At 37.2% G+C, this 13,959-nt stretch overlaps 1 protein-coding gene across 3 annotated transcripts in view; it reads right to left on the reverse strand.

The window, feature by feature from the left end:
* Window positions 1-13,959, reverse strand: part of GREB1L (GREB1 like retinoic acid receptor coactivator) — a 280,287-nt gene that overhangs the window by 160,931 nt on the left and 105,397 nt on the right. The gene's annotated exons all lie outside the window — the stretch shown is intronic.

The following is a 13,959-nucleotide window of genomic DNA, read 5'->3' on the forward strand; positions in this document are numbered from 1 at the left end:
CATCTAAATTTAAATCCTTGCATTGTAAAATATCTTATCCAACAAAGTACAGATTTCACAGGTCATACACTCCTGGGTCAAAAAGACCTTAAAAACAGATATCAGACCACTATGACTCAACTGATTTATCTTACCTACCCTTGTTATCAAATATGTACTATAACTGTCATCATACAATTTTCCTCTAGTGAAATAAACATCAAACAATGTCAACAGTTATTTACATAGAAATATAGGTCCCAGCAGTCATCAAATGTGAAACACAGTGAAGTTATTCCTTTAAAATGAAGGATATTTTGTCAGTATGCATGAATTCTCTATTTCAAAATTACATTCACATGCGTCTTAGTGTGGAAAGAGGATGAAATATATATGCACAGTTTTCCCTGTTTTCTTTGTTGTTGTTTTTTTTCATTAAATGAGAAGTTTGTTTTTCTAATTGATTCTGATAAATTCCAACTGAATGCCACATTAACAACTTGCACTAAATGATTCCACTATAGTGATTTCATTTTTACAAGTTGAAACTTTCAAGCTATGTCACTAACTTCATATATTTAAAGACTCACAGGCAAATATATATTTCACTGAAACCTAAAATCAGTTATGAAAAATTTTGAATAATACAATTAAATATATGCTGATAGTTAAAAATACAAGAAAGACACATTTTTGTCAACTAAAAATTTTTTATGTTTTTGGAGATATTTGTCAATAAAAATTATATTTCTGCCATTAAAAAATGTACCATCAACATCCTTATACCTCATTAGCAAATATTTTTCATTTTCAGAGCTCCAACTACCATGAATTCAAGAAAAAACAATCCTCACAGCAAATGATGTTATTGCATGCTACCAAGTCAATGAATCTCACACGTGTATTTGAGATAACATAATAATTCAAATTGCATAAATAAACCAGGAAAAATAGATGGCTAAAAAAAAAAAAAACAACTAAGAGACATGGATTATATCACTGAAACAAACTTTGGCATTAGTAACAATATTCAGGAAAACAAATATCTTAACCTACTACAGGACATAAAATAAAAACAAAAAAAAAATGCTTTCTTCAGATAATCAACAAGAGTAAATTGATCCACCACAGAGGAAATATTCAATTTCCATTAAATATTTACTCAGTGCAATAGGTTGTTAGGTCTATGTAGACCTCAAAGAAAAAATAGTTCCTGTCTGGTAGGAATCAGGTCTTGGGAGAATTGAATGGAGATGAGAGGCAGTTTCTCAAGCCCTGACACTGTATTTCAAATTGACAATGCTAAAAACTGGAGATGTGCTATAAAACGTATAGTACTACTTTGAAATCTGATACAAAGAAAGTGATACTTATTATGATGAGCACTAAGTAATGTACAGAATTGTTAAATAACTATATTATACACCTGAAACTAGTATAACACTGTATGTTAACTATATTGGAATTAAAATAAAAAAACTTAATAAAAAAATAGAAAACAAACAAAAAAAAAACAAAGAAAGTAATACTTAAGAGACTATTAATTTTAATAAAGTTCGACTGGATAAGCAACTTCATTTCCTATAGTAGCACAATAAAATTCAGATGTTCAAAATCTGCAGTCCCCAACTCTCCCACTCTATAACCATAGCCCAGTCACCGATATTCTCTGGGCCTCTTATCTATAAAATGGGGAATAAAGTAAATACATTTCTAGATTGAAAACATTATGGTGGTAATGGGGGAGGGGAAGAGATCCCATTCACAGTAGCAACAACAAAAATAATACCCAGGGATCAACTTAATGACAGATATATGATAACATTTTTTATTTATTTTTTATTTTTTTATTTATTTTTTTAACATTTTTTAAATTGCCAATCTTTATTTAGGTGATTTAAGTGAAATTTTACACACATAGAGGAATGTGTTACGTGTTTTATTTTTATTTTTATTTTAAAATTACAGATTTAATCTCAGAGTGGTAGAGTAATTAATGTCATTCAACAATGTTTATTGAGTGTAAGGTAGAATTGAGGTTTTAATTTTTTTTAATTTGTCATTTTTTCATTATTTATTTATTTTTAAATTTACATCCAAGTTAGCATATAGTGCAATAATGATTTCAGGAGTAGAATCCAGTGATTCCCCTACATATAACACCCAGTGCTCATCCCAACAAGTGTCTTCCTTAACGCCCCTTGCACATTTAGTCCATCCCCCAACCCACAACCCCTCCAGCAACCGTCAGTTTGTTCTCTGTATTTAAGACTCTCTTATGTTATGTCCCCCTCCCCGTTTTTATATTATTTTTGCTTCCCTTCCCTCATGTTCATCTGTTTTGTATCTTAAATCTGTTTCACATATGAGTGAAGTCATATGATATTTGTCTTTCTCTGACTAATGTTGCTTAGTATAATACACTCTAGTTCCATCCACGTTGTTGCAAATGGCAACATTTCATTCTTTTTCATTGGTGGGTAATACTTCATTATATATATGCATACCATATCTTCCTTATCCATTCATCTGCTGATTGACATTTTGGCTCTTTCCATACCTTGACTATTGTTGATAGCTCTGCTATAAACATCGGGGTGCATGTGCCCCTTTGAAACATGTGCTAGGTGTTTTAAAGAGAAACCTAATTGTTGTAAAAATATGTTTCTCAAACAAAATCATAAAGTTAACACAATTCCACTCAAAGTATCAGAGTTTTAGGGGAACATTATGAAAACATCCATAGGGATGTTAAAAGATTACTTTAAAAAAAAGATGGGAAAAAAGTCTCTTCAATAAAAGTTATAAGGGGAGGTAAGTCAAAATAAATGTTAAATTATATCACAAGGAAAGAGCTTTCAGTCATTAAATCTATGTCACTAAATCCAATGAACATATTTTTGGCTCTCCTCTAACATGCCCTCTTGGTAGATTTCTTGAAATTTCCTTTTCTTCGGCTGGATTTCATCTGGTATTCTTCCTTCCCTAGCTGCTTCTCAGTTTCCTTTGCACTCCCACAATATACCACCCAGAAATGAAATGTTGGAGTTCCACAAGGTTTAGTCTGTAGCCATCTTCGAAGGTGGCTTAAATGATTCTTGTCTCCTGTGTATGCCCGCCCCCACACTGAATCAGGGTTGACTTGTGCGATCACTAAAATACCAAACAAATGACAGCCTGTGATTTCCAAGGTCATAAAAGATACTGCAGTTTCTGCCTTGACCTCTTGGATCACTTGCTCTAGGAGAAGGCAGTCACCATGCTATAAGGACACTCAAAACAGCTCTGGGGGTGGGACCTGAGGTTTCCTGCCAAGAGACAGCAAGAACTTACCTAATTGCTCTCCTTGCCTCCTGTCTGGTGCTCTCCAATCATTTCTCTGCATTACAGTGCAAATATAACCTGTCAATCCTTGCTAGAGCCCTTCATGGTTTTATATTACTCTGAGTATAAAAATCAATAGTGTAAATATCCCTGCCCATCTCTCTAGCCTTATCCTGAACTGTTATTTTCCTAAATGTTGTGCTCCAGCAACACTGACCAGCCTTTAAACACCTATGTTCCCTCTGCCTGTAATTTCACCCATCTTATCTTTTAATTTTGCCAGTTTAAATCCCCTCATCCTTTAGATCTCAAGCATTGCTTCCCTGATCCCCTTAGTCCTTGCTAAAAGCTCCCATAGGACCTTATTCATATCCTTACCAGCATTTAATTCACTGATGAGCTATATAACTTGTGTATTAATGTTTGTCTTCCCTATTAAATTCTAAGTTACATGAAGGTAGGCACTATGTTTTTCTGTTTTTGCCTATTATTGATATCGCAGCACCTATTGTAGTGCCCTCCTACAGAGCAGGTACTCATAAATACTGTTTGAATAATTTAATAATTTAAAATGTAGGGCTAGCACAAGAATGAGAAGCTCATTAGAGACAGTCCAAGAAAACTTTATTATCTATAAGAATTATTATATGACACCCACAGCTAACATCATACTCAGTGGGGAAAAACTGAGAGCTTTTCTCCTAAGGTCGGGAACCAGACAAGGATGTCTACTCTCACCACTTTTATTCAACATGGTACTGGAAGTCCTAGCCATAACAATCAGACAATAAAAACAGATAAAAGGTGGACACCTGGGTGGCTCAGTTGGTTAAGCATCTGACACTTGGTTTGGGCTCAGATCATGATCTCATAGTTGGTGAGTTCGAGCCCCATGTTAGGCTCTATACTGACAGTGCAGAGCCTGCTTGGGAGTTCTCTCTCTCCCTCTCTCTCTCTGCCCTTCCCTCGCTCACTCACTCACTCTCAAAATAAAATAAAATAAAATAAACATTTAAAAAAATTAAATTAAAAAAACAAAAGGCATCCAAATTGGTAAGGAAGAATTAAATTTTCACTATTTGCAGATGATATTACTATATATAGAAAACCCTAAAGACTCCACCAAAAAACTACTAACACTGATAAATCAGTAAGGTTGGAGGATACAGAATCAATGTATGGAAATCCACTGCATTTCTATAATGAAGCAGCAAAAAGAGAAATTAAGAAAACAATCCCACAGGTGTGCTATTTTGAAGGGGCAATATGCACCCCGATGTTTATAGCAGAGCTATCAATAATAGCCAAGGTATAGAAAGAGCCAAAATGTCAATCAGCAGATGAATGGATAAGGAAGATATGGTATACATATATATAATGAAGTATTACCCACCAATGAAAAAGAATGAAATGTTGCCATTTGCAACAATGTGGATGGAACTAGAGTGTATTATACTAAGCAACATTAGTCAGAGAAAGACAAATATCATATGACTTCACTCATATGTGAAACAGATTTAAGATACAAAACAGATGAACATGAGGGAAGGGAAGCAAAAATAATATAAAAACAGGGAGGGGGACATAACATAAGAGAGTCTTAAATACAGAGAACAAACTGACGGTTGCTGGAGGGGTTGTGGGTTGGGGGATGGACTAAATGTGCAAGGGGCGTTAAGGAAGACACTTGTTGGGATGAGCACTGGGTGTTATATGTAGGGGAATCACTGGATTCTACTCCTGAAATCATTATTGCACTATATGCTAACTAACTTGGATGTAAATTTAAAAACAAATACATAAATAAAATGTAAAACAAGATCCCATTTACAATTGCACAAAGAAATAATAAAATACCCAGGAACAAACTTAATCAAAGAAGTGAAAGACCTGTACTCTAAAAGCTATAAAACACTGATGAAAGAAATTGAAGATGACATAAACAAATAGAAAAACATTCCATATTTATGGGTTGGAAGAACAAATATTGTTAAAATGTCTATACTACCCAAAGTAATCTATAGATTTAATGCAATCCCTATCAAAACACCAACAGCATTTTCCACAGAAGAATCCTAAAATTTATATGGAATCACAAAAGCAATCTTGATAGTTAATAGTATCTTTACTATTAGTAAAAGATAGTAAAAGCAATCTTGAAAAAAGAAAAACAAAACCAAAGGTATCACAATTCCAGATTTCAAGTTTATTACAAAGTGATAGTAATTAAAACATGACATGATGCTGGCATAAAAACAGACACATAGGTCAACAGAATAGAATAGAAAGCCAAGAAATAAACCCACAATTATATGGTCAGTTAATCTTTGATAAAGGAAGAATGAATATACAATGGGAAAAAAGTCTCTCCAATACATGGTGATGGGAAAACTGGACAGCTACATGCAAAAAAATGAAACTAGACCACTTTCTTTCACTGTACACAAAAATAAACTCAAAATGCATCAAGGATCTAAACATGAGACCTGAAACCATAAAAATCCTTGAAGAGACCACAGGCAGCAATTTCTCTGACATTGGCTGTAACAACATCACTCTAGATATGTATCCTGAGGCAAGGGAAACAAAAGCAAAAATAAACTATTGAGATTACATCAAAATAGTTTCTGCACAATGGAAACAAGCAACAAACTAAAAGGTAACCTACTGAATGGGAGAAGATATTTGCAAATGACATATCTGATAAAGGGTTAGTATCCAAAATGTATGAAGAAGTTCTGGAACTCAACTCTCCCCCCCCCTGCAACAAACAAATAATCCAATTTAAAAATGGGCAGAAGATTTTGGGATGAGCACTGGGTGTTGTATGGAAACCAATTTGACAGTAAATTTCATATATTAAAAAATAAATAAAAAATAAAAAAAAGAAACTAAAAAAAAATAAAGTAAATACAAGTATACTTAAAATAAAAAAAAAAAAATGGGCAGAAGACATGAGCAGACATTTCCCCAAAGAAGACATGAATGGCCAAAAAACACATGAAAAGATGTTCAACATCACTTACTATCAGAGAAATACAAATCAAAACCACAATGAGATACCACCTCACACCTGGCAGAATGGCAAAAATAAAAAACTCAAGAAACAAGTGTTAGTGAGGATCTGGAGAAAAAGGAACCTTCGTGCACTGTTGGTGAGAATATAAACTGGGTGCAGCTACTGTGGAAGACATTTGGAGGTTCCTCAAAAAAATTAAAAATAGAACTGTCCCATGATCCAGGAATCGCACTACGGGGTATTTAACCCCGAAATACAAAAACATTAACTCAAAGGGATATATGCACCCTTATGTTTATTGCAGCATTGTCTACAACAGCCAAACTATGGAAGCAGCCTAAGTGTCCACTGATAGATGAAGGGATAAAGAAGATGTGGTGAATATCATTCAGCCATAAAAAGAATGAAATATTGCCATTTGTAACAATATGGATGGATCTAGACAGTATTATGCTAAGTTTAATAAGTCAGAGAAAGACAAACACCATATGATTTCATTCATATGTGGAATTTAAGAAACAAAACAAATCAGCGGAGGGAAAAAAAAAAAAAGAGAGAGAGAAAGAGAGACAAACCAAGAAACAGACACTTAACTACAGACAACAAACTGATGGTTACCAGAAGGGAGGTGGGTAGAAAGATGGGGAAATAGGTGATGTGGATTAAAGAATACACTTACCATAATGAAAAAATAATAATAAAAAATATTTTGGAGATATTTCTGTATAAACATGTAAAGATATTCCTCATTCTTTTTTGTGGCTGCAGAGAATTCCCTGGCATGTATATACCATGATTATTTTAAGCTAGTCCCTTAATGATGGATACTGAGTCAAAGGATATATGCGGTTTTAATTTTGTTAAATATTGCCAAACTTCCCTGGTTTTGTTTTATCACACACAAAGCAGTCTTCATTTCTTCTACACATTAGAAACATTTTCAATTACAGTTCTGTTTCTCTAAGGTCCACATCAGATAGGAAACCGCCAAAAGCACAGAAAAGCTGGGTTGGAAAGAATCCCTGATAATTAGGTACCAAGTGAGAGTTGAACTAATCGTTGAACCAATTTACACTCCCGTTAGCAATTTATGGATCACCATACCTTCAACAGTGTACAATATTATCTACTTTTGGATCTTTGTCAATCTGACAGATGAAAAATGGTATCTCAATGTAGTTTTAATCCGCATTTCTCTTACTATGGATGAAATTGAACATCTTTTCAAACATTTAAAAGCCCTTGAATTTTCTTCTCTGAAAAGTCCAGTCTTTATCCATTTTTATATTTGCTTGTTGGTTTCATTCTTGATTTGTAGAAGTTCTTTATATATTAAAGAATTTTGTCTTTTGTGTATGATATGGGGTGCAACATTTTCTGCCAGTTTTCCATTTTGCCTTTGCTTTTGGTGTTTGCTATTGTTTTTCCACCCCAAAAAAGGTTAATTTTTATGTAATTAAATTTATCAATTGTTAATATGTTAAAAAGTTGCATGGAAACACATAATTCACTTTACTTATTTAATTAGATGATCTATGTAAGTGTTTACTTCCCAGAAGCATTAAGAAAGCAAAGGCGTGGAGTAGAGGGAGAGTAAGTTAAGAAAAAGAAATCTCAGGACAGCTGGGTGGCTCAGTTAGTTGAATGTTTGACTCTTGATTTTGGCTCAGGTCATGATCCCAGGATTGTGGGATTGAGCCCTGTGTTGAACTGTGCCCTGAGCATAGAGCCTACTTAAGTTTCAGTTTCTCTCTCTCTCTGTGTCTCTGTCTCTCTCTCTCCCCTCCTCCCCTCCTTCTCTCTCTCTCCCTCTCTCCCCCTCTCTTCCTCTCCCCCTCTCCTTCAGCTCTCTCTCTCACACACATACACACACTCTCTCTCTCTCAAAATAAAAAATAAAAGAAAAAGAATCTAAATAAATAGAACCCCAAAGATGTTATTTTTCTATTTAAAAAAGTTTTTCAGTTTTGTCAGTTTATTTATCATTTTTTAGGGGAAATAGATATTTCCACCTTACCTACTTCCTCTTGCTTTTGCAAAAGGGGCAGAAACACACACACACACACACACACACACACACACACATACACACACACACATACACACACCACAAAAACAAGAGAGGTGGAGATGATGAATGGATAAGGGTTTGAAGTTGCCAACAGGAGCTTAGGATGAAAAGTTTGAATCAGTAGCTTCTTAGAAGAAAGAGAATGAACATCTTTAGATCCATTTATTTCTTGATTCTGGACTTTAAATTGGTGGAAGGGCTGCATACTTCTGGTAGAGGGGAGGATCCCAGGAAAAGCGTTAACTATGGTTTGTTTCTTTTTTCTAACAAGAGAATCCAACAATGGATTTTCTCCCTCATACCCCAAATTCTAACTCCCAACCCTTTCTCTACCTCCTATAAACTTTCTACCTTTCTTTAGTCCATAGTTGAAAAACATGAGAGCCAATTAGTGTTTGTTACCATCTTTGCTGGTAACTCCCACATCTACATCATTGGCCATAATATCTTTTCTGAGTTGCTGATCTTCACCCAAACTCATATGTCCAAAATTAGTATGTCCAAAACAAAACTCATAATTATTAGAGTAAAAGCTATTCCTTTTTCCTGATTTCATTTTTTCACCTAGAAAGTACTGTGAACTGTGCTGTTCCACTCACCACTCTATCAATGACACCTAATCCCATCTGCCACCTCCCCCATTTGGGGTCCAGAATTATGTTCTATCACTGGTCTACAGTGTGCCCTCCTTCTGTTCCAGCCTCCAGAAACTCGACTATAGGACCCCAACTTTGTTCCCATCACCTGCTTCCTGGATCTTCTTCCCCCTCACCAACTGACTGACTGTTGAATAGGAAACCTCTTCAGGAGACTGTTAAAAACTGAGAACAAATTGAGGGTTGATGGGGGGTGGGAGGGAGGGCAGGGTGGGTGATGGGTATTGAGGAGGGCACCTTTTGGGATGAGCACTGGGTGTTGTATGGAAACCAATTTGACAGTAAATTTCATATATTAAAAAATAAAAAAAAAAAAAAAAAAAAAAAAAAAAAAGGAAACCTCTTCGGTGCTATTTCTTGTGCATGTGTCCTCCCAGCCCCCAGTACTGCCCTTGATTCCTGAGAGCCATGGAGCAGTTTTCTACCATTCTTTTCTTCTAGCTGCTTGTTTTAAGTCCTTTTTAAAAAAGTGTTTATTTATTTATTTTTAGAGAAAGAAGGAGAGAGAACAAGGGAGGAGAGAGACAGACAGAGAGAGAGAATCCTGAGCAGGCTCCATGCTTTCAGCGTGGAGCCCGATGTGGGGCTCAATCTCACAATTGTGAGATCATGACTGAGCTGAAACTAAGAGCCAGAGGCTTAACTGAGAGCCGCCTAGGTGCTCCTTAAGTCCTTTTTATGTGATTCCCCCTCAGGCCCCCAATGCTGCCAGCTGCTCTGTGAGACTAACCAGGTTGTCTGACCTGGGGTCAATTCTGTATGACTCGTACAGAGTCACTCCCTGAAAGGCCACTTTCCCTACTTTCCAGATTTTGTAGTTTCTGCATCAGTCACATGAACCCCACTGCTCTGGTCTGTCATCACTGTGCTTTGTGAAACTGTATCTCCTCGTAGCCTTTCTCAGTGTCTGTGGCACTTTTGTAACCTCCTAATACTAGAGTAAGTTTTTTTGCCAAAATGGTGCCCTCTAGATTTTCTGCACCTCTCAACCTGGGAGAATTGGGAAACTTTCTGCAAGACTGCCTCCCTGGTCCTCCACATTCTTCTCCTGATGTCAGTTTTTCTGGGTTTGACACAAGCCCATGAGACACCCTTTAAAGCCTCTGACAGGCTATGCCATGTCCTTTCCAGCCCACTTTAGTTAGACTACATCATTGTGAGGCCACCAGCCCTTCTGTTTGAGTTCTGTCAATCTCCACCTGGCCCACTTCTGGGTGGAACCTGGACAGTATTGTCACCCTTTTCCTACCTTCTCCCCCCACATCCCTGGAACTGGCTGTTTTCTGTGAAAATGGCAGTGAGCAGGTTCAGTTTTGAACTGGCCCTGAGGAAAGGGGTTAGGAGTTGTGTGGGCAAGAGGCAGGGATGACAGCCATTGGAGAAGTGAGAATAAATTTTTTTCTTTTGAATATTTTTTGTATAAGTAATAAATGCAGTGGAAACAAACAAAAAGTAGCTTGGAGGCAGTCTGTAAGGGAACTTATATGCCAAATTGGGAATTTGAATTTTGTCCCCAAAGCAGGAGAAAGCCAATGGAAGCTTTCCAAAAAAAAAAAAAAAAAAAAAAAAAAAAAAAAAAAAAATTAAGATAATTAGATTTTTAAAAATAGAAGGTAACTCTGGCAATAATGTGAAAGTTAGAGACCAGATAAAAGGTTTCTGAAGAATCTAGGAGGAGTTGATGGGGACTGTACATAATCAGGGCTGCCCTTTAGGTAGGGAGTTAGAAATTCAAGACTCAAGTTCAGGAATGAGAACTCAACAAACAGACCCTGGAGACAGACAGTTGCCACATGGAAAACTGTTGTCTGTACTGGGGAGATTACTAGGGACTACCACTGTAGAGAAAGTATGTGGAGTAAGGGTCAAGGTGGGGGGGGGCGGAGTCTGAGAAACATCGTCATTTGAGAGTCAGTCAAAGGATGAGGAAAACCACTTTGCAGAAGGAGCAGTAGGAGAAGCAGGAAGGAAACCAGGAACCTGAAGGGTTTTGAAAACCAAAGGACAAGAGACTTTGGAAGAGTGGGAGGTGGTCAACAGTTTCAACAGGTAAGGAAGGTCAAATTGGATCAAGAATGAAAATCTGCCAGGTAGCAATTAGTCTTTCAAGAAGTGTGGTGAACTAGGATGGAAATCCGTTGGTAGTTGTTGGAAAGGTAGAATGGCAGGAAAGATACTAGAATGAGGGATCTTCACAGGATGAGTTTCTTCCCTCCAAGGAAATGGAGAGGTTGTGATACCGAAGAGAGGAGATGATTAATGGAATAAGGTGCTGGAGGGGTAGAGAAAGGAGAGAGGAACAGATGAAAGACACACATCAATGGCAGAACCACAGGACAGAAGCCTGGGTCCCTGATCATAGCAGAAATGTTTTACGAGCTATAGACAATTACCTCCAAACTCTGTTTATGTGGAAAAGAAATAAACTTCCAGCTTGGTATTTAATGCTTCCTGTCATAAGCAGACAAACGAACTCCTAACTGATACAGGAGAGAAGGGAGTTCAAAGAACAAGCAAGTACCTCTCACAAGCATGAAGACATGAAATAGCACAGTATGTTCTGAAGACAAGACCAGTCTGCAATTGCTAGACTATCAAATGTGAGAGAGGGAACAGTAGGAAAGGAAGATGAAAATGTAGACCCAGGCTGTGAGGAGTTGAGACTGGATCCTATGGATAAGAAGTAGCCACATGAAAGGATGTTAAACAAAGAAATGGCATGTTCCCCATTTCAGCTTTGGATAGATTCTTCTTGTGGCAGTCTGGAAGGGGCTGATGTGGAGGCAAAACATGATGTAGGGAGAGTGCTTAGAAACTTCTACTAATAGTCCTGGTGAGAGATCATGATGCCTGCACGGGTGCAGTTATGGAAGGGTTACAGAGGGATGGAGAGACCTGAGAAATACTCAGGAATTAAATCAATAGGAATTGGTGACCAATAGCATGGGCAAATGATGCAGGGTGAAGCCCAGGTCTCTATCTTGCATTGCTTTTCTCCATCCTCACTGTTCAGGCATGCCACTACCTCATATATTCATTCAGTAGATATGTATTGAGCGCCTTCTCTGTGCCAGGTCCTGCAGATACAATGGTGAACAAGACAGAAATGGTCTTTGCTCTCCCAGATCTTAAACAGGAATACCATTGCTGAAAGCTTCATATGTGATATCTCATTTAATCCTCCAAATACCCTTTGATGTAAGTATTACTATGTTCCCATTTTTCAGATGAGATAACACAGTCTTAGAAAGTTTAATGATTTGTTCAAGGTCATATGGCTAGCTAGTAAATGGTGCTGCCAGGAATCACATGCAGATCCACCTTACTTTAAGGCATGGTTTTATTTTGTTTTGTTTTGTTCTGTAGGCTCTACACCTAATGTGGAGCTTGAACTCACAACCCCAAGATCAAGAGTCACATGCTCTATGGACTGAGCCAGCCATGTGCCACCTAGAGCCATGTTTTTAATCACTTGACTATGTTCTTTCTCATGCAATTACAATGTATTGAATACTGTAACAAGAAGTATGGTGGTTTGGATCACTGCAGCCTCCCAACTGGACATTCTTTCTGCATTTGTATGTTTCTAAAGTGCAAACTGGGGAGAATGGTGGTACCTCCTCTAATTGAGGGCACTTGGAGGAAGAAGATGAGGCTTTGCATGGAAGGTGATAGATACATTCAGGCCTTAGATATATATTGATTTTGAGATGGCTCTGAAACATCCAAGTGGAGATACCCAGCAGTAATGTGACAGACAAGTCTGAAGTTTGGAGGGAAGCAGGGTTGGAGATGAAGCACTTGGCATCACTTGTACTTATAGGTCAGCTAAATTAAGGCAATTACTGGGACTCTTCAGGGGCTCCTAGAAGAGGAGCAGCCTGCTGAGAAAAGGGCAGGGTACAGGCTTAAAGAGAGTGGAGTAGATTTAGGATAATTGATTAGAGAAAAAAAGAAGAATTCACCAAGGGTACTCAACTCAAGATAATTAAGTTGTATTTAGGGTTAGAGAGAATGAATTTATAGTTGATATCCATCTGCATGACTGAGGGATTTTCTCCAGCAGCAAATAACCAACTCAAGAATAGGAAGACTTGCCAAAATTTTATTATTTTACTAGTTCCTTTCTTTTGTCTCACTCTGATTCAAGACCTTGCCTGTGAGTTCCCAGAGCACCCTGATTTTACCTTTGATCTGCTAAGGAACACTTGACCTATCAGGTTCTATTTAAGTCCACCTCCCCTTTGGACTTTGAAATCCTCAAAGTTCTTTGAGACTTTGAGAACTCCAAAGTTATTTTCCTTTTGAAATCTGTTTTTTATTGTTTTTATTCCCTATTATGTACTTGTTTTATCTCCATGTTAGGCTGCAGAGTCTCTAAGGGGAGGGACTGTGATTTTGCACAGTTCTATAGGAGCATCACCGTAGTTCAATGCCTCAGACACAGTATTTTGTTAAACATACTGGATTGACTTTAATCTGGAAGCTGCAATGTGAAAACTAACCAACTATCTAATTCTATCAAGCAGCAATTTTTAAGACTTGGCAATTTTATTCAGACTTGGAATAAACAATCCCCTCGTCTCAGCCTTTCACTCTCTGTCTTTCATTAAGAAGTAGCTAGGACACCTCCACCAGGTATATAACATTTTGTCTTTGGAGTTTGGACCCTAGGCAGCTCTCTAGGCTCTTTGACCATGGATGAGCTACTCAGCATTTCTGGGTCTACTGAATCTCAGCAGTTTAATAAAACTCAGAGGATTGGATGTGATGATTGCAGATGTCCCTTTCTGTTCTAAAATCCAAAGATTAAAAAAGAAGTGACCAGCACCAAAAAACAAGTAGATAAAAATAAAATAAAATAAAATCCAAAGATTTCATGACCCCCCCCCCCCAGAAGACCTTTAACA

Source organism: Panthera uncia, assembly GCF_023721935.1.
Source record: "Panthera uncia isolate 11264 chromosome D3 unlocalized genomic scaffold, Puncia_PCG_1.0 HiC_scaffold_8, whole genome shotgun sequence".
Lineage (NCBI taxonomy): Eukaryota > Metazoa > Chordata > Mammalia > Carnivora > Felidae > Panthera > Panthera uncia.